The sequence below is a fragment of the Carassius carassius genome, chromosome 31 (assembly GCF_963082965.1).
Source record: "Carassius carassius chromosome 31, fCarCar2.1, whole genome shotgun sequence".
NCBI classification, from domain to species: Eukaryota; Metazoa; Chordata; class Actinopteri; order Cypriniformes; family Cyprinidae; genus Carassius; species Carassius carassius.
The window spans coordinates 9,709,637-9,728,985 of NC_081785.1; the positions used below are offsets into that span (position 1 = coordinate 9,709,637).

Consider the following 19,349-nt stretch of genomic DNA (forward strand, 5'->3'; position numbering starts at 1 on the left):
TTTTCTTTTCTTTTGCTTGATTCTGAAATGTTCTGGAACTGATATGTTGCAGACATTTCCACATGAAGTTATTTACAGCATCTTGGGGGGAGATATTTAAGCTGGTACAGTGTGGCACAATTTTCCTGTCTTCTCTACATTTTAGTCCTGGTTGCAGTCCATATGTTCATAATGATTGACAGCTGGGGATGTGAATTACAGATTTGTAGTGTAATGATGACCAAAGACAACATACTGTGTGCGACTAGTTTCTGTTTGTTTTTGGGGGGTTTTTCAGGCAAGGATGCATCTAATGTTAGCTTGTGGCATTGTCTGCATGTCATACACGGCTGCGTTGTGTTATTGTGTTTTGTCTTATTGCTATTTGAAATGTTGAAATACAGAGGTGGGTAGTAACGAGTTACATTTACTTCGTTACATTTACTTGAGTAATTTTTTGGGGTAACTAATACTTTTCGGAGTATATTTAAAGATGGGTACTTTATACTCTTGAGTAAATTTTTTGGGAAAAATCTGTACTTTTACTTCGTTACTGTGGGCGACGCTCCTCTCATTACTTTATCTTAATGCAATAAATGTTATAAATGCTTCAGTTTATTCCAAACGCGCCGTCTACTTTTCTCTGGACAATGAGCGATGCCCATTCGCGAATGATTCATTCTTTTGAGTCAACTCTGTTCAAAGGCCTGATCAAACCAATTGGCTAACGAGTGAATTGGTTCATGAATCAGTTTGAATGAGTCGTTCAGTTCCCTGCCGCACGCGCTGAGCGTCTGAAGCGGTTCACTCAGAGTTGTAACGTTTAACATCAGCAGCGTTGAAAACGTGGCTGGATCTGCACTGAATTGAAAGCAAATCTGCAAAGGCTATTATTTGCTTGCGATGGAGATCCTTATTAGATGAACACCGCGTGTGCTGTCTGTTCAACAGGTAATAACTTGGGCTACATTACAGTGCACGATAGCACTGTGACCTTAGTTTGTTGTACGTGTGTGGCTTATAACGGAGGGGAGTCAAGTTGAATGCAGCTTCCAAAAGACAAAAAATAGCCGATTAAGATTTTATTAATTTTAATACAATAACACTGGTGCGAGTACGTTCAGCGAGTCATATCATCAGCTGCTAAATTCAGAGCTGTGATCGCTTGCTGGCGCTGAGCCAGAGATAGATGTGTTTTTACAGCGCTGCGCATTATAACAAATCACACATGATTCTGTTGAGCTCTTGAACGCATTGGCCAATCAGAGGCGTTCCGATGAGTCATCGCTAAAATGCCGGTGCTTCCTTCACTCGCTCACTGACTGAATACCTCTTTCTGGCGAATTCTCTCGTCAGAAACAACAAAGTGCAGATGTGTGTACGAATCTTTAATTAAGATATTGATTTCACAGTGTTAACAGTTTGAGTGATTTTAATGGGAGTTTCTGAGAGTGATTGAAATCTAGACTGTCAGTGAAAATTATCTTTAATAATGTAAATGTTATTTGCTCTCTTTCTGAACAATGAAAGATTAGTAGCAATATTTATATCACATTAACTTTCAATGTTAAATTCACATTTAATATAAAGTCAGTCGTATTAAAAATATGTTATGGCATGACTCCTATATCTGTTACTTAAGTAAACAGACAGGGTTTTATAATAAATTACATAAATTGGAGTAAAGGCTGATGAAATATATACATTTATACACACACACACATATATTACATACATTTTATCTATATATCTAAATAAAAATAGGCTCAGTATATATGACCCAAAGTAACTAGTAACTAACTACTTGAGTATATTTTTTATCCGATACTCTTTTACTCTTACTCAAGTAACTATTCAAGACTAGTACTTTTACTTTTACTTGAGTAAATATTTCTAGAAGTACTTTTACTTGAGAACAGTTTTTGGGTACTCTACCCACCTCTGTTGAAATATGGTTTGTGAACGGAATGTGTTGATTCTTTTCACTTGAGTTTTAAACCGAAGGCCTGCACATGCTTTACGCAGCAGTCAAACCCTGTAGCGTTTCTCCATGGAGAGCAGCGGGGGATCTCTAATAAAAAATTTAATAAAGATGCTGTCATTTTGGCATGTGCTGGCACACCTATTTGTTATTGTAATCATTCTTGAAATTTGTGATTTTTATTTTAAGCATTTCAATCACATTTTACCATCTTCTTGTTACTGATTGGAAAATATACTTAGGTCTGTGGTCAGCAGTAAATCAAAGCTTAATGTGCAGTATGTGAATTAAATTGTTTGCACCCCAATGCATTTTATTTGCTTAGGGGTGTTTTTAACATGATCACGTATCACCAAACCTTAAGCATATTAAAAATGCTCTTTATATTAATGTCTTTGGGTTCCAAGGAGGTCTGTAATACTTGGAGAGAGATATCTTAAAGACAGCTGTTATTCCTCCGGTAGTTTATGATTTGGAATTCTTGCTCATGGCTGCTCAGTTCTAAGGAATTGAGGAAAATCTGCATTATTTCAACACAATCGTTATGGCAGAATAAAAAATGACATTAGAGAAAGTAGCAATGGTTGAAAAATGAGATTGAAAGGGTTCTAAACGTCACTTTGTCTTTCAGACCTTGGTGGATTTCTTTAGTGAGAAGAACTGTCCTGTCACTGAGAGACTCAAGATGTTCTACACCTGCTGAGCACCTCCTCTCTGGGATCTACAGGTGAAGTGAATTCCTGTTTGTTTATATAAATCTTCTTTTTAGAGTTTCTCAAAATGATCATGCTTTGGAAACACTTCTGTTCTTAACACTCTTAAAGGAACACTCCACTTTTTTGAAAATAGGCTCATTTTCCAATTCCCCTAGAGTTAAACAGTTGAGTTTTACTGTTTTCGAATCCATTTAGCCAATCTCCAGGTCTGGCAGTAACACTTTTAGCTTAGCTTAGCATAGATCATTGAATCTGATTAGACCGTTAGCATCTCGCTCAAAAATGACCAAAGAGTTTCTATATTGTTCCTATCTAAGCAGCAAAGTTCCTTGATTATTAAAATCGCAACTTTTCATTTACGGTTGTCTTAGTAAGATTCAAGTTTTAAATAGGAAGAAGATCGAAACTCTTTGGTCATTTTTGAGTGAGATAATACAATTAATGTGATTATTGGGCAATAATACAACTAATGCGAAGCAAACAAATGTTTTCTGAAGAGAGAGCTTGTGAAACAAGTGAAATAATAGAAAAAAAGAGAAAAAATTATGATTGGAGGAGAATGGCAAATTCTAACAGGCCAGCATGGATGAAGATTTTTTTGAAAGAAAAGGAATGAAATAACTGAATAGAAAAAGAGAGTAGGTGGAAGGATGGATAGATAGATGAAAAGAAGGGAAGGCTGATGTGATCAGCCCTTTGGATGACATTGCTCGCGCTCTGTGTAATAACAGTGAACAGCAATAAAGCTGGAATTGAAGTCACTTCTATTGCTGGCAGGGGAACAGAATGCTGCAATACTGCTAGCGAGAGGGAGAGAGAGAGCGAGAGCAAGACGAGAGCAGCATGCAGCCAGAGAAAAGTGTGTGTTTGTCTGTGTTTCTGTCGGGTAAAGAGACGGCAGAGCGTTGGAGGGCATAAAGGGTTTTTTGTTTGTTTTTTTGGGAACAGGTTTTAGAAATTGTTGGATTTGCTTTTCAGACTGAATCATTTTGGCATGTGTATGAATCAGAAAAGCGTTCACTGTGGCAGTTTTGTTGGAGATGAAATGAATGAGGAAATGAAGAGATAGAAAAGTTGCACAAATGGGCTCCCAACGCCTCCCAGAGCCTTTCTTTCTCGCACGCTTTTACATTTATTCTCTCTCTGCGTGTCAGTTTTTACAATTTAGTGTTTTATTGTCAAGACAAAAACTATGCATTTGTATTGCTAAAACATTTGTTGTCTTAAACTGAGAAATTGTACGATGTAAATTAAAATAGCAGTGTGGATAAAATAAAATAACAGTAGTTTAAAGTAAAATGTAAATGTACCTTATTAAATAGAAAGTAGAAAGAAATTAAAATTAATATATCAAAATATAATGTGTAACTCTATGTAGGTGTGTGTGTGTGTGTATATATATATATATATATATATATATATATATATATATATTAGTGTTCTTAGAATTATATATTTTTAAAATTATATATTAAAAGGTGACATTAAGATTAATAAAGAAAAATAAGACAAAGTGTTTATACTCTCTCTCTCTCTCTCTCTGTATGTGTGTGTTTCGCTCTCTGTCTCCGTATTAGTTAGTAGCATCACGTTTTGTCTCCTGGCTGATAGGTCACATGATTACTGGCAGCCTCACTGGTGTATATATCTAGATTTATAGGTACCCATAATGCCTGTAGGACGTGATATGTCACTGAAGGCGGGTGAGGAGGTGGGGGAGGTTTGTCATAGGACCGAAAGGTGAAGGAGAAATTGACCAGGAATGGAGCATTTCTTGCCGCTGAACCACTTTCAGCTATGTATCTTTGACGTCTTGCTGATATTCGAGGTCGAGGGTGATGTTGGTTCAGTGTGTGTATTCCCTCAACAAATACTGCAGTTTTATACATCAGCATCATAAACTTCAGTAGATGATCTCCAGTGGGGGCGAAGCACATCTCAGTGCGTTTATTAACCGAAATACATGGACTTACAGTGGACAAAGCCTACGACTCTTCATCATTTTTGGCACTTCTGTCTTCATCTGTCTGTTCTTAAATGATCTGTGAATGACAGAAAGAGTTGAAAGAGTGTAAACACACGTTTAACCAGTAGCATTTATCAGAGACAGACGACGGTCATTAGCACAGATGTATATATAGCTCTGCCTGTGAAGCATGACATTGTGGAGATGGATGGCTGTCCGTGGAATGCATCCTTTCAGAAAGAGGTTTAGAGAGAGAAAAAGGACAGAGAAAACGAGAGAGCGAGAAAGAGGTGGGGAGTGGGGAGGCAGCTTATATTCTTGGTAAGGTGTATAGAACTGTAGGTAACTTCTAGAAGGATCTTTTATTTTGTTTATTTTATTAAAATAAAAAAAAATTCAATATTTTTTTTTTTTCAATTTATATTTTATTTTTCAATGTTTCTTTTAAACATTGTCCAATTATATCTTTTTTTTTATGAATATTGTCATGTAACCACACTTAATGTCACTCCAAACATGTCACTTTTTTTCTGTGAAACAAAATGTCAAAACAAAAAAAATTAATATAAATCTTTAAAAAAAGATAAAATAGTAATAATAAATAATAATAATAATAAATAAATAATGTAATGGTAATGTGTCAAAAAATACTAGTGCTTTCAGGAAGGGCCCTCAAATAAAATGGCTTAATGACGGCCCTGCTAACATCTGTAAAGTAAAATAAGACCAAAACAAACTGAACGAAATCTGTTTATTTTTGATATTTTTGGCTCTGTACACATTCTAAATATATAGTTCTGAGTGCCTCCCACATGCTGTGTGTATTTAGATGCAGGTTAACTGATCTTGGCTCGCTGTGTGTGTGTGTGTTTAGAGGCAGTTGGCGAGTCTGTTGACTGATTTGGGCCTGACGAGTTCTGCGCTGCTGATCTACGAACGAATGGAACTCTGGGAGGATGCAGTTGTCTGCCTCGAGAGGATGGGACAGCACGGCAAGGTATGCTGCTCACATGTTTTGTTAAAGAAAACGTCAAACTAGTTAATTATCATTTTAAATGAATAGTACTTCCCCAAATTAATGGCACGTCATGTTCAAACAAACAGATCATTGTCTGCGTCGTAGTCATTACAGTGTTTACTCTTCAGGGAAATCGACCTACAAATGACTTGCTCATAGTCGTCTCTGGATATTAGGTTGGGATACGAGAAAGTAACTTCTGTTTAAGATCTTAAAGAGGAATTGATTGATACTTTTACCTCTTCCCATATCTATCCTGTCCCTTTGTCCTCTGTCTCTTCTCCTGCTCTCTTCTTCTATCCTTTCTATATGAGCCCCAGTCAGTATGCTCTAACAACACATCTCTCTCACTGTGTGTTTTAGCGCAGATTTCTGGGAGCCATTTCACAGCTTTATTAAGTTACCGTCCTCTTTGTGTGCCAATCAGATTATAGGGTACATCTGAGGTCAATAAAAGCAGCCAATCACCCCCAATCTGAGCTGTAATATTATAAAAATGACTGACATCCACTCCGCTGTAGTAGCTGATATACTGACTCTCTCTGTTTCCCTTTATCTACTTCTCCCTCCACTCTTATTAAAGCTTAAAGCCATAAACTGCAGGTATGTGTGGAAAAGAAAGTAAAAAAACAGAATACAGACACAGGCGAAAGGGAGTAATGCTTCATATGAAAGAAATTAGAAAATCTGTAAAATATGTGAAAAAGAGAGAAATTGAGGTGAGAAAATGGTGCGTACACATCATCAAGACTGGATTGGAAGAAATGTTTTGCTGATGGATTAATTCATGAGATTCTATGTTTGTTTAATGAGGGGTCATCTTCAGAGAACGTGGGACGTTTACTGATGTTTATTTGATTTGAGTTAAATGTATTGTCCCATGTCCCACTGTTGGAATTTACCATGTGAAAGCTCTTTCCATGAATACTTTGGTGTACCGCTACTTTTACTTTATTTTAAATTACACTATTATCTTTTTATTTACTTTTTTTAGGACCTACGGTAAATCCTGTTATTTTGCAGCGATTTCATTTAATGTGAAATTTATTTATAAAAAAAGGTTTGAACTAATTTCAAGTTTTCATTATTTTATAAATCGTCTATTTAATTGATAATGGGACTGCAAAAAAATCCAGGTCTCAAATAAACCGAAGATAAAGCAGCTATATATAATATATCATATTTATATTATTTTCTAGAGGTGAAGAGTTTTCATGACCTTTTGTTGATAAAAAAAGTTTTCCCCAAGCCTTATGTTTTCCCTGTTTGTAGAAAGTGCATTAGTTTTTTCCATTCTAAGTTAAGAAAACAGTTGCACTTTACATTAGAACTGAAGGTTTACTGCTTTAACTAAAGCTTTATGGGTTTTATGCTGTTAAGTCCAGAGAATGTACCATAGTAAACATAGTTTCTGGTAGTTTCCTTTCTAAAATTTCCAACCGGTTATTAGCAGTGAAACTGATAACCTGGCCCCCCATTAGCATCCATTTGTGTTGTTGGCAGTCATGAGATCCATCAGAGGAAACAGCAGCTTGACTGTGCCTGAATGGGTTACACAAACATTTGTCGGCTCCAATGGCACCTTGTTGTTTGTAGGAAATGTGAAATGTGCAGTTTATAGCCACGAGGAACAAAGGAGCATTCAGATGCTGTCAAACCATGGTGTTCTCTTTCTCTCTTATATTACCTCCTCTCTTATCGGTGGTGTTCTTATAGAGCAGAAATATGATTTATTTTTTACATATAAGTAAATAGCTTAAGCATCCTCTGTCTGGGCCTTCAGATTTTGAGCTTTATTTTTTTAATGTAACTAGTGTGTGGAGTACGAAGATATATTGTTCCCACTTCTCTAATTATGTGTACCCAAAAAAATAAATAAGCACCCAAATAGAAGTGCTGGGCAAGCACTGTGAATTTTATACGAGTAGTGAGTAAAAAACTATATATAGATATATATAAAATATATTTAGACACAACTGAAATATTGCAGAATAAAAAAATTATAATAATTAAAAAAAATAAATTCAAACCTAGTAGAAAATCTACTAATTTATGCATGTATGTATTTATTTATTTAATTTTGTTATTATTACTCATCTTTTTTTTTGTAGTTTTTTATTTTTTATTTTGGACCCTTGCTATTTCTACAAGTAATTGTTTTAGTAGTGTGGTTTTTAATAATATAAAAAGATTGTAACAGCATACTTAGTTTAATCCCTACTACGCACTATATGGTCAAAAATATGTGGACATCCACACACCACACCCAATTTCAAAACCATTGGCATTAATTAAGAGTTTGTACTCTGTAACAGCTTTTATTATTCAGTAAAGATTTGACAGTAGATTTTAGGAAAGTTTATTTTATTTAGGATGAATGATCCAATTCATCCAAAAGGTGTTCAGTGGGGTTTAGGTCCAGCTTTATGCAGGACATTCCAGTTCTCTCAAACAAGGATTGAGTACATTTCTTTGCATGTCATTCTGGATTTTAAAAAGACCCTTCCAAAACAGTTTCAGCACATAATTGCCTAGACTGTTTTTATATAAAGTGGCATATTAACTGGAATTAAGGGGCCTAGACAAACCCAATATTTAAAAAGAGGTCTCCACATACTTAAGGCCATGTGCATATTCTCCAATATGAGGATTAAAACTGTCCAAGCTGGTTTAAATCTGGTGGCACTTTTTTTTTTTCTCTCAGGCGGAGGAGATTTTGAGGCGTGAGCTGGAGAAAAAGGAGACGCCATCGCTTTACTGTCTGTTAGGTGACGTGCTGAAGGATCCAAAGTATTATGACCGAGCATGGGAGCTTGCCAAACACCACAGTGCACGCTCCCAAAGGTCCAAAGCTCTTCATCATCTGCGCCACAAAGAATTCTAGCAGTGCGTGGAATGTTTCGAACGCTCGCTGCGAATCAATTCCATGCAGGTATGACATGCACTTGTGCTGATAGTCCCTACCCAAGCATCCTGTAAATGTTGATAGACATTAACCACCCATACCCATTTTTTACTGAAATAATTCAGTTGTGTGCAGGTTATTCTACAAACTTTTGTCTGTACTGGCCAGTGTTTCATTTGACTTAAGAGCCAAATTATGGCATTACTGTTACAACAGGAATAATAATAAAAAAAAATCTCAAATTTTAAAAGCATCATACATCCAGTTTACATCCAGTGTGATTTAAATGTCTAATTACAGTCATAGCCTGCTTTTGATGCAACTATCAGTTCACGTGGTATTTGTAAATAATTGGCTAGCATTTTATTTCAAATAGACGGGTAGTGAAATGGCTGTAGTTTGAGTTTTAACAAATGTATTAACAAAAATTCATGTTTTAACTTTCATAGTAATTTGATTCAGTTTTTTTTATTGTGCTTCTACAGTAATGGTCAACCATTTTTTAATACATTAAATGGCTATGAAATTCACATGTAAATGTAATTGTATTTTATATGAACATGGGCAATAAAGTTGCTGGAGCTGCTGTGCAGCGCAGCATACTTTTATATAGAAACAAGATTGTAGTTGTAAACGGTGTAATGGGAGCGGGACATATGCACAACAGTCTAAAATATCAATCATTTTTATGTAGAAAATAATAGAAAAGCAACACAGTGGTATGCAAAAATGTGTTCAGTGTGAACGAACCCTTAGTCTCTACAAACACAAGTGTTTGTGAACTTACGTTTTCATGTTTACCACACATACACAAGCTCTAGAAGATCACAAGGATGGATGCACTTTATAGAGAAGATTGGCAGAGTGCTGACAGAGAACATAAGAAACACTGAAGTACTGTAGAAAACAGTGAGACAGCAGTATGTGGATGAGTGGCATCAGGTTCATTCACCACAGAACCAAAAAAAGTGCACAGCTCCCCCCAGCCCCGATCATTTTTCATTCCTCCCTTCATCCATAATGGAGAAGCACAGGCAGCAAGAAGACAGAGTAATTTTCCTGTGGGACTCATTGATGACCCTAGCGTGATCTTTAACACAGTTTCGCAGTGCTGCCGCAGGGCCTAGCCGAGCTAATACTGCCTTTAGGCCTAGAACTGGAAGTAAGGACGGACGAGTGCTAGAGAGATGCAAACATGAGCACCCGTGAAGAGATACTGATTTAAAACACACGAAAGAGATGCATTCCTTGGTGTTAATGGGTTCAAAAGACGACATAAATTTTTAGGGCCGAATAACACCTTTAAAAGACGAGTAAGGCACTTGAAGTCTCATCAGTTTTTTTTTTGCCCTCATCAGTAATACTCAATCATTCTGGGGCTGCCAAAGCTTTTCAGAGATGCGTTGGACTGGAACCAGATGGAAGTCACACGGTTCTTGTAAGGAGATCAGTGTCATATGAGCATAAAGAAAGGGCTTGTGCTTAGTTGTTCAGTACTTGTGCTGTCATGATTTATGGCTTATCATAATCAAATGATTGTGTCTGCGAATGCCTCCCTGTTTTTGTTTTCAGAAGCATGGAACAACCTCTCCACGGCCTACATCAAACTGAGATGAAGTGAGTATGAGAGTACAAGCGAAGAATAAAGGCTACATCAGCGAAGCTTTGTTTTGCTGGTGTTTTAATCCAAAAAATTATTTTTTGTTCAACATTGGTATTTGGAGTAAAGATAGTAATAAGCAGCCAGTTAAGCGTTCCTTCAGTATTTAAAATGAGCTATGGTTTCAAAGGCAGCAGACGAGGAGAAATATGTCCATTTTATAATTTTAAGAGCCTGCCCTTAAAAGCTCTAGTAAAACTATTTTTGAATTTCGTCTGTTGAAGTTTGACTCAGCATATTGTCTTTTGCTGGCCATATATAATAAAGTAATTATGATTTATATATATATATATATATATATATATATATATATATATATATATATATATATATATATATATATATATACACACACACACACACACACACAATGCCATTCAAAAGTGTAGGGTCAATAAGATTATTTTGAAAATAAATTTAAATCAGCAAGAATTCATGAGGGATCATGTGACACTGAAGACTGGAGCAATGGCTGCTGTAAATTCAGCTTTGCCATTACAGGAACAAATCACAATATTACAGTTGTAATATTTCACAGTTTTACTGCTTTTACTTAAATTTTGACCAAATAAATAGTGAGCTTAAAGAAGCTTCTTTCAAAAACACTGCACTTCTCTTTCACACAAGTAAAAACTGTAGAAAAGCCCCTATTCAGGTTCCAGTTGACCTGATTTATGCTGCTTTTCTGTTTCCTTCATCCTGCATCCACTGGGGACCCTCAGAGGCCTCCTTGCTTTTCAATTACTGTAGGAATGACTTTGGCAGCTGCAATTGCAAAGATAAATCTCCTCGGGGCTCTTGCAGTGTCTACCCCAGGAGCCAGCACTTCACCACCACTACCAACCGGCCAATATTAACCAGATTTGGAAGCTAAATGCCAGTTAGGACATTTGTTGCTTGACATGATTGGAGGTTTTTGCTGATTTCCTGCAAGGAACGGAGATGTTTTCTGGAATACCACTGTAACGGCATGTACCTGAGGATTCTGGGAATGATTTCTCTCCTCTCCTTTGCCCCTCGTCCAATTAGCCTTGTGCACTCATCCCTGAGATGAGTCTTTTGAATCTTCTATAAAATCTGATTAACGCTCCCAGGGACCATCCAGAACAGAGGAAGTGTGTGTGTGAGGGGGTGGGGAGAGATTGTGCACACACCTGCATGCGTTCAAAGGAAACTAGGCTTTAGATGTTACAATGAAACCCATGTTAAGCCCTGTGGCATAGGCTTTTGTTGATAGCGCTTACAAAAATATCAGCTCTGTTCCATAACCTTGTGATCTGTGTGCTAACTGAAGGCTCATACTGTAAGTGATTGATTTGGAATGCTCTAAGCGATCTGTGCCACACACAGCGTTTCTCACGAGGTGCACTGGAGACTCAACTCGGAGCGTCTTACTAAGTTAATGATCCAGTACTCTTAAAAACAATTTGCTGTAGAAACAATTTTCTTTGAGAAGTTGCATGTAAATTTCACAATTACAATGAAGTAACATCAAATTAAACATGAAATTTTGAAGTTGAAGGACTGAAATGTATTTTTTTTGTAAAACGTATTCCAATGTAATTTTACTCTTTCTTTCATGCTTTTTCTTTGACTCTACTTTTAATCTTTACACTTTTTTTTGCTTTCATTCTTTTTTCTTTCTTCGAATAGTTCTTTTTTGCTGTTTCTCTTTTTCATTTTTCTTTGACATTCGATATTTCGCTTCATCACTGTTTTGCTTTATTTCTCTTTCTTTAGCTCATTCTTTCACTGTTTTTCTTTCTTTCTTTCATTTCTTTTGTTTTTCATTCCCGTTAGTGCCTTTTCAGTCATTCTCACACTTTTGCTCTGATTCTTTTGCAAGTTGTTCCTTTTAATCTCTTCAGTTCTTTTGCTCTTTCCCTTTTGACCCTTTTTTGCTATTTGACTATTTCTTTTTTTTTTCATTCTTTAGTTATTTCCTTTTTCATGTTTTTACTTTTGGATTTTGAGTTATTATAAAGTTGTTTTTGTTTTGTTTTTCAAGTGAGTATCTCTTTATGTTTAGAGTATTGCACTGCTAACTTTATCAACATGCTATCATCAGACTCTGGAATCAACCATGAAGTAGTTTACAGTAATCATGTTGACTACCTGTACTTTGTAGAACAACCTTTCTACCTAAAATGCTCTCTTTGTAGACAGCTCACTAGGTTTCTCTGATAACTAATTCATTGCCACATACTAACTACAACTTTGCCAAAACCAGTTTTTGGAAGGGAGTGCATAAAACTACTTGTTGTTTAGCCATACACGTTTTAATACAACAGTACATCCACATGCAAGCAAGCAACTTCTGTTAACAATAGTTCTGCTAAAACACTGGTCTTCCTGTTTTGTGTGGTAGGGAGAAGGCATTCCGCACCCTTCAGGAAGCGCTCAAGTGTAATTATGAGCGATGGCAGATCTGGGAGAATTTCATTGCTGTGTGTGTAGACTTGGGCGAGTTCAGTGAGGCTATCAGAGCCTACCATCGGCTCATGGACCTCAAGGACAAATACAAGGATGTGGAGGTGAGTCAGCCTCGCAGTTATTCTCCGGTTAACCCCTAACTCTTTATTTTTGCATACATTTCCAGATAGTCTAATAACATAATTGTGAACACTTTTCTGGCTTGTGTAACCAGTGTAAAGCAGCTGGAGTCTCGTTTGTGTCTCATGTGCTGCTGTCATCACTGCTCCCATCACACTAATAGCTGAAACAATCATGTGAGAGGCCGTGTGTGTGTGTGTGTATGTGTGTATGTGTGTGTGTGTGTGTGTGTGTGTGTGTGTGTGTGTGTGTGTGTGTGTGTTTAAGTGAGATTTGATGAGTGAATGTTTGTGTGAGAGAAGAGAAGAGGTGATTTCACCACAGTTGGGTTTCTGCCTGCTCACTTTCATCCACACAGCTCTGTTTTAAACACACACCCTGTATGTGTCTCTGCATCCATGGCCCATCACACCTCTCCTTTGTCATCTGTGGATCTAATAGCACTGCTGTTATAACCAGCTCTATGCCATTAGACACGTTTTTGCTGCGGCTGGTTGATGCACCAGCTGCTACGTCCTATTAAATGCATCATTTGTTTTATCATTTGGTAGTCAAATTGCCTGGGTAGTTGTTTACCTCCTTTACTTCACTGCGGCTCCGGGGTCACCATGGTGGCAGTTAATTATGCTTTATTTTCTAAGGAATTATGGCTGTACCTTAAAGAAGCTGTTTTGCGCTTCTCTGATTTTTAAACACCCACCTCCTACTTTAATGAATAGAAAGTTCAAAAGAACAGCATTTATTTTTAAAAAATTATAAATTTCTTACATTTTTCTAACGTTTTATTTCTTGCAGTGGGACTTAATTTTACGTCATTGCAACTAATTCTGGCAATTGTGATTTTTACAGTAGGTACAGAAAATAAGTCAAGTCAAGTCTGCTTTATTGTCAATTCTTTATCAATTATTGTCAAATAATCACCCCTCTTTAAAATAATCACATTTTGTTGCTTTGCAGCCTGAAATGAAGACGGACATAGTTTTTATTTTATCCAGCTTTATTTACTCAGTGCAACTTAAAGCATCCAAGTGAAAGATAAAAAACCACAATCACGGAGTTGTAAATAGGATCACCCCCTTTCTAAAAAAAATATTCTTTTCTATACCCGCTGTATATCCTACACTGTAACTCTATTTTGCAGAGTTTTTATTATTAACTTTATTTCACAATTACTTTTCAATTGAACTTGGACATGGAAATGGATATCCAAAAAAAGCTGATGTTCAAAAAAGCAAACAAATGTTTAGATGTTGGAAATGTTGGGGTTAATGGTCACAGGGGCACAGATATGTTCCAATTTCATTATGGCGTCCCAAAGCTGTTTTCACACACACAACCATGTTTTGTAACACTTTGCCTTCTAGATAGGTTTTAAATTAGTAGGCTGTACACCTATACATTATCCCTACTTACATTGGATTATTCGTTTACATCTGGTGAGCAGCTATTAGATCATCAATTAAAAGTTGTGATGTGAAAGCACAGAAATTGAAAAGGTCATCGCCAGCACTTGCCTCCAGCCTCACTGAGAGTTTCAGACGGTAATTGGGATCTGGGTGCTTGGCTGGACTCAAAATCACCACTCACATCACTCAATTTATTTTCCTCACTTCATCATCTCTCTCTCCATACATAAACCCTTCAGATGTGTGTTGGTGGCAAATTAGATGAGAGCATCTGTTAATAAGGCAAATGCTGTGCATGTGTGCAAACATCTTGGTATATAGTCATAAAACCAGTCTCATTCCACAAGAGACCGAAAAAGAGAGACCATCCTCCCTCATCCTGAGATTAAAAAAAGATGGATCAAATACAGTATCCTCTTCTCTCTCTCTCTCTCTCTCTCTCTCTCTCTCTCAGTACCATTCTTCATTCCCTTGTTTCTCTCAGGGGAATATTACCACTCTCCTTAATTTCACGCTATAAGTGGATCGTGCAGGAATTACACCCAGTCCCAGACACCCATTCAATTTCCTCTTAAACTTATCACTTCCCCCATCATGGGGGGTGGAGGGGGGTCTTATCCAGTCATTTCACATGTTCCACATCACCAGTGGGCAATTACAGATACCATCCTGACAATTTTAGTTTTGTTTTAATTTTCCTTTGTGTATGTGTATAATTTAAAAAAGGATGGATTAATGGGTGCAAAAATATTTTTTTTCCCTAAATGTATAACACATTTTGTTATCTAAACATGAGCAATAAAAAGCAAACTCACTATCTAAAACTTTTCCTGCCCTAAAATGCATAAATTAGTAAATGAAATGCTACCTAGGTCTCTCATGCTTACTAATATTTAGTCAAAATACTTTACTGCTGTGAAATATTCTTATAAAATATTTTTTTCTGTTTTTAAATATATATAAAGATGTATTCCTATGATGGCAAAGCTGAATTTTCAACATAATTCAGAAATCGTTCTAATTTGTTAGAATTGTTCTTTGATGAGTAGAAGTTCAAAAGAACCGCATTTATTTCAATAGAAATCTTTTGTATCTTTTATAAATGCCTTTGCATTTTTCATCAGTTTAATGCTGCATTAATACTTGCTGAATAAAAATGTAAAAAAAACCTTTTAAAATGTAGTGTATATTGATATAGACCGTATAATCGTATATCTCTATTTAAAAACAAACTAACAGATATTTTACATTTATTAACATTTTTAATCCAATGACAAGTGTTTTTGTTCAAATTGTATACAAAAGTGAATTCATCATGTGGTGTTGAGATGATGGCCACTGACCAAATAGTTTGAGGTAGAAATGTGGTTCTCAGGTTTCTAGGGTGAAAAATGAGATTTCAGAGGCAAAGCCACTGGAGGAAGTCTGAGGAGAGTTTACAGATATTACACCACTGACTTAAATAACAAAGATCTCAGCGCATCTGAGCAGCCGGAAGGGGCCAGAGGTGAATGAAAGAATCAGGAGAGGTGGTGATGTGAAGATGAAAAAGTGATAGCTGTAAGGAAAGAGAAAGGCAGTGAAGGATGAACTTTACTTCAGGAATGTGTGCTGTATATTTTCATGCTTTCGTGAAGGATGTGACCACACAGACACACTGTCATGAGAACATGTGGTCCACATAAAACACACTGATCTGTGTGGAGGCTGTTTACTCGGATTAAGTTGCTTTGCTTTATATCAGTCTTTGCAGTTAAAGTGTGAACATCAGTGTTGGCTGAGTCACACACACACACACACACACACACACACACTGCTGCATGTCTATTGCATTCTTTCTCTGTCTGTCCAAGAGCTGTCGTTAACACTGCTAGACAAGCACACATGCGAGGAAATATATGGAGCGTGTAAAGTAAATTGGGGTATGCTTTCCCTCTTTCATCTTTGGAAAAATCCTGAAGTGCTCTGGAATGAATAGAATGTGACATCACTACTCATTTTTGGTGAAGCTGTCAATCATAACACCATTGTATTTGTATTACTTTTATGGTCTTGGCAAACACTTCACAATAAAGCATACAAATTGCATTAATGGCAGTAACCAGTTTTGTAAATAATGATTAGGAATCAAGAGGATTGCCCACCTCGTTATTCCTGATATTGAAATTAGTACATAGCAAAAATATAAAAATGTAATAAAGAATTGTAGATTAAATGCACTACCATTGAGAAGTATTTTTTTTTTCTAATCGTAAAAAAAAATAAAAATCAGACTTTAATTTAGCGAGGATGAATTAAATTGAACAAAAGTGACAGACATTTGTTAAAAAAATATTTGTACTTCAAATGTTGTTGTTTTTTTCCTTTAAACTTTCTATTCATCAAATAATCTTTAATGTATTAGTCAAAAAAATATGTACAACAGCACAACTTTTTCAGCATTGATAAGAGGTTTTTGTTTTGTTTTGTTTTTTTGAGCAGCATTTTTACAATGTTCCCTGAAGGATCATGTGACACTGAAGATGAGTAAAAGCAGCTGAAAGCTTTGCTAATAATTACCCAGAATTACTTTCTATAAACCTACTGATTAAATATGAACAATAACTTTGCCATTAAAGGAATAAATTACATATTAAAATTTAAAACAACTGTTTTCTATTTTAATAATCTTTTTATATTACTGTTTTTACTTTTACTAACCATCTTTTGATCAAATAAATAGAGCCTTGGTTATTAAAAAAAAAACATTGATCCCAAACTTATGAACTGTAGAGCAAGTATAATATATTCATATGACACTTTGATTTAAAAAAAAAAAAAAAAAAAAGATAAATAACTCTATTTTTATTTTTATGAATTTCATCATGGTACTACTAAATGGAACAAGGCAAACTTGTGCATAAGCAAAAATGCCTCTCTCCTGTTCACACACAAAGAGTTAATGACCACAATTTCTGGTTCTGCTTTAGTAATTACAGTGCTGTTTTGGAGCTTTTTAGTTACAGAGCATACAGACACAAAGATACATGTGGAACACTGTGTGAAGGCTGTGATTAATATCTCTTGCACACACACACATACACACACACACACACACACACACACACACAGAGGAATGTGGAGCCCAGTGTTCAGGTCAAGTTTTCTGATAGTTTAGTGAAGTTTAAGGGTGTGGTGTGCTTAGTTTAGATTTTGGAGTTTGAGGAGAAAGCCTTCTCTGTCTCTGTGACACACACACCCACACACACTTAACAGCTTCCCCCTAGGAAATCAGAGACTTCTGAATAGTCACACCTTACTGAAGGCTTCACAGACTCTGGTATTAACATCCGTTTCAGGTAATTTGAATTAGACTGCTCTAAATGCAAGTGTAAACAGTCAAAACACACACACACAATATATATATATATATATATATTCGCACAAAGATGATCAAAATGCAGCTACTTATTATCCAGGTATAAACTGCAATTTTATAATGCAATTAAAAAATAAAAAAAAGCACTTCTCCAGACAGCGAGGGTCAAGTCTGAACTTTTAGGCTCTTCCTGGTCTCTCTGGCACATGTACAGACTCTGGAGTGTCTGCATTTGTTTGTGTGGTTGAGTGAAAACAGCGCCTCTAATATCCCAGCTCTGCTGGTGGCATGGTGTGTGTGTGTGTGTGTTGATGCAAAGAGCTGCTTGTTTAATTTATTATTAGTTTTATTTATTATTCATTAAGTTGCATAAATTTTCTTTTTAATGCAAGGGTAGTGTTTGGGTTAATGTTTCATTGTGTACTAATCATGAAATTGCAATTTGCCACATAAAACTAAACTAACACACTCATGCCCAATCAGCAAAGTAAGTGTGTGTGCATCATATTTTATTAAAATTGTCAGTCAGAGGCAGACAAATAGAGAGACGAGCTTCAGAAACTGTGAGAGCAAAAATCTAAGTAGTGTTTCGCTGTCACATGGTCAGGACAGAATAAAGGTTAAGGAATAGACGGCGGAAAGAGAGAAAAGGAATGTAAAGAAAGAGTTCAAAATAAAGTGATGCACAAGCCAGGAACATCTGAGAATGTAGAGGTCAAGTTTAGGTATTTGTGTTTTGACTTCATAGCTAAGGTTAATCAGGAGCTGGGACAGGCACGGCAGAGGGTACATGTCAACCCTAAATTAGTTTTTGGATTGGATATTCATTATTTGTTAAGTTTAAACAGCAGTTACCCTACTAATAGGTAAATCTTTTGGTGTTTTTTTTTCTTTTCTTTTTTTCATCAGGATCTTGAAATCCTGGTGCGTGCGGTAGTGGACAATCTGACTGATCACCGTGGTGACCAGGCCTCCAATCTTAAAGCCAAACTGCAGGAACTTTTTGGTCGAATCTCGGCCCGTTGTAGCACAGACGCCCAAATATGGAAGCAGTACGCTTGTCTCTGTGGTGATGGTCATAGCAACAATGTAGAAGACAACGAAAAGGTGAGTTTTGTTGATTTGTTTAGTTTTTTTTTTTTTTTGTTATAAGTGCCTAGAACTATTTTTTTTTCTGCAATCAGTAACTTAACCCAAGAAAAGAAGCGCCTGTGATTCTTCTGCATCTGGTGAAATATATAGAATGCGTTTGTTAATATAGCTTGAAGAGCGCAAAGTTTCATCATTGAATCTTCACAGTGGGCTTTCTAGCATGGTGCTGCACCTATAAAAATATATCAATTTACCAACTCAAGCTAATCTTGAAACTCTGTTTTACATGGAAGACATAGCTTTTGTAGGTTGTCGCTTTACTACCTCTCATCTGGTTTGGTCACAGTCTAACTGCATTTTTATGTGTGTGATTGTAGGCGCTACAGTTTCTGAGTAAAGCGCATCGGTGTGAGACCCAGGCAGCTGGCTGGGCAAAAGACATGGGCAACTTCAAATCTGTGCTGAAAGGTGCCAGAGATATGGCTAATGGTGAGATTTTATACACCCACACAAGGACATACATGAAGAACATACAGAATTGTGTTCCTGCACTCATTCAGAGAGTCACTCTATCATGGCTAATGTGGCAGTACGTGATCGTAGCGAGAGTCTGAAAGGGCTGATGGATTGAGAACAAGGAGCAAGAGCAAGAATGGCAAACAAGCTTTTTACCCCTTTGACCTCCAGCTGAGACTGATTTCTTTTTGTGTGTGTG

The 19,349-nt window shown here is 36.4% G+C and overlaps 1 pseudogene; it reads left to right on the forward strand.

Annotated features, from left to right (window-relative positions):
- The window catches only part of LOC132111492 (tetratricopeptide repeat protein 27-like), an 87,718-nt pseudogene that overhangs the window by 63,833 nt on the left and 4,536 nt on the right, over window positions 1-19,349 (forward strand).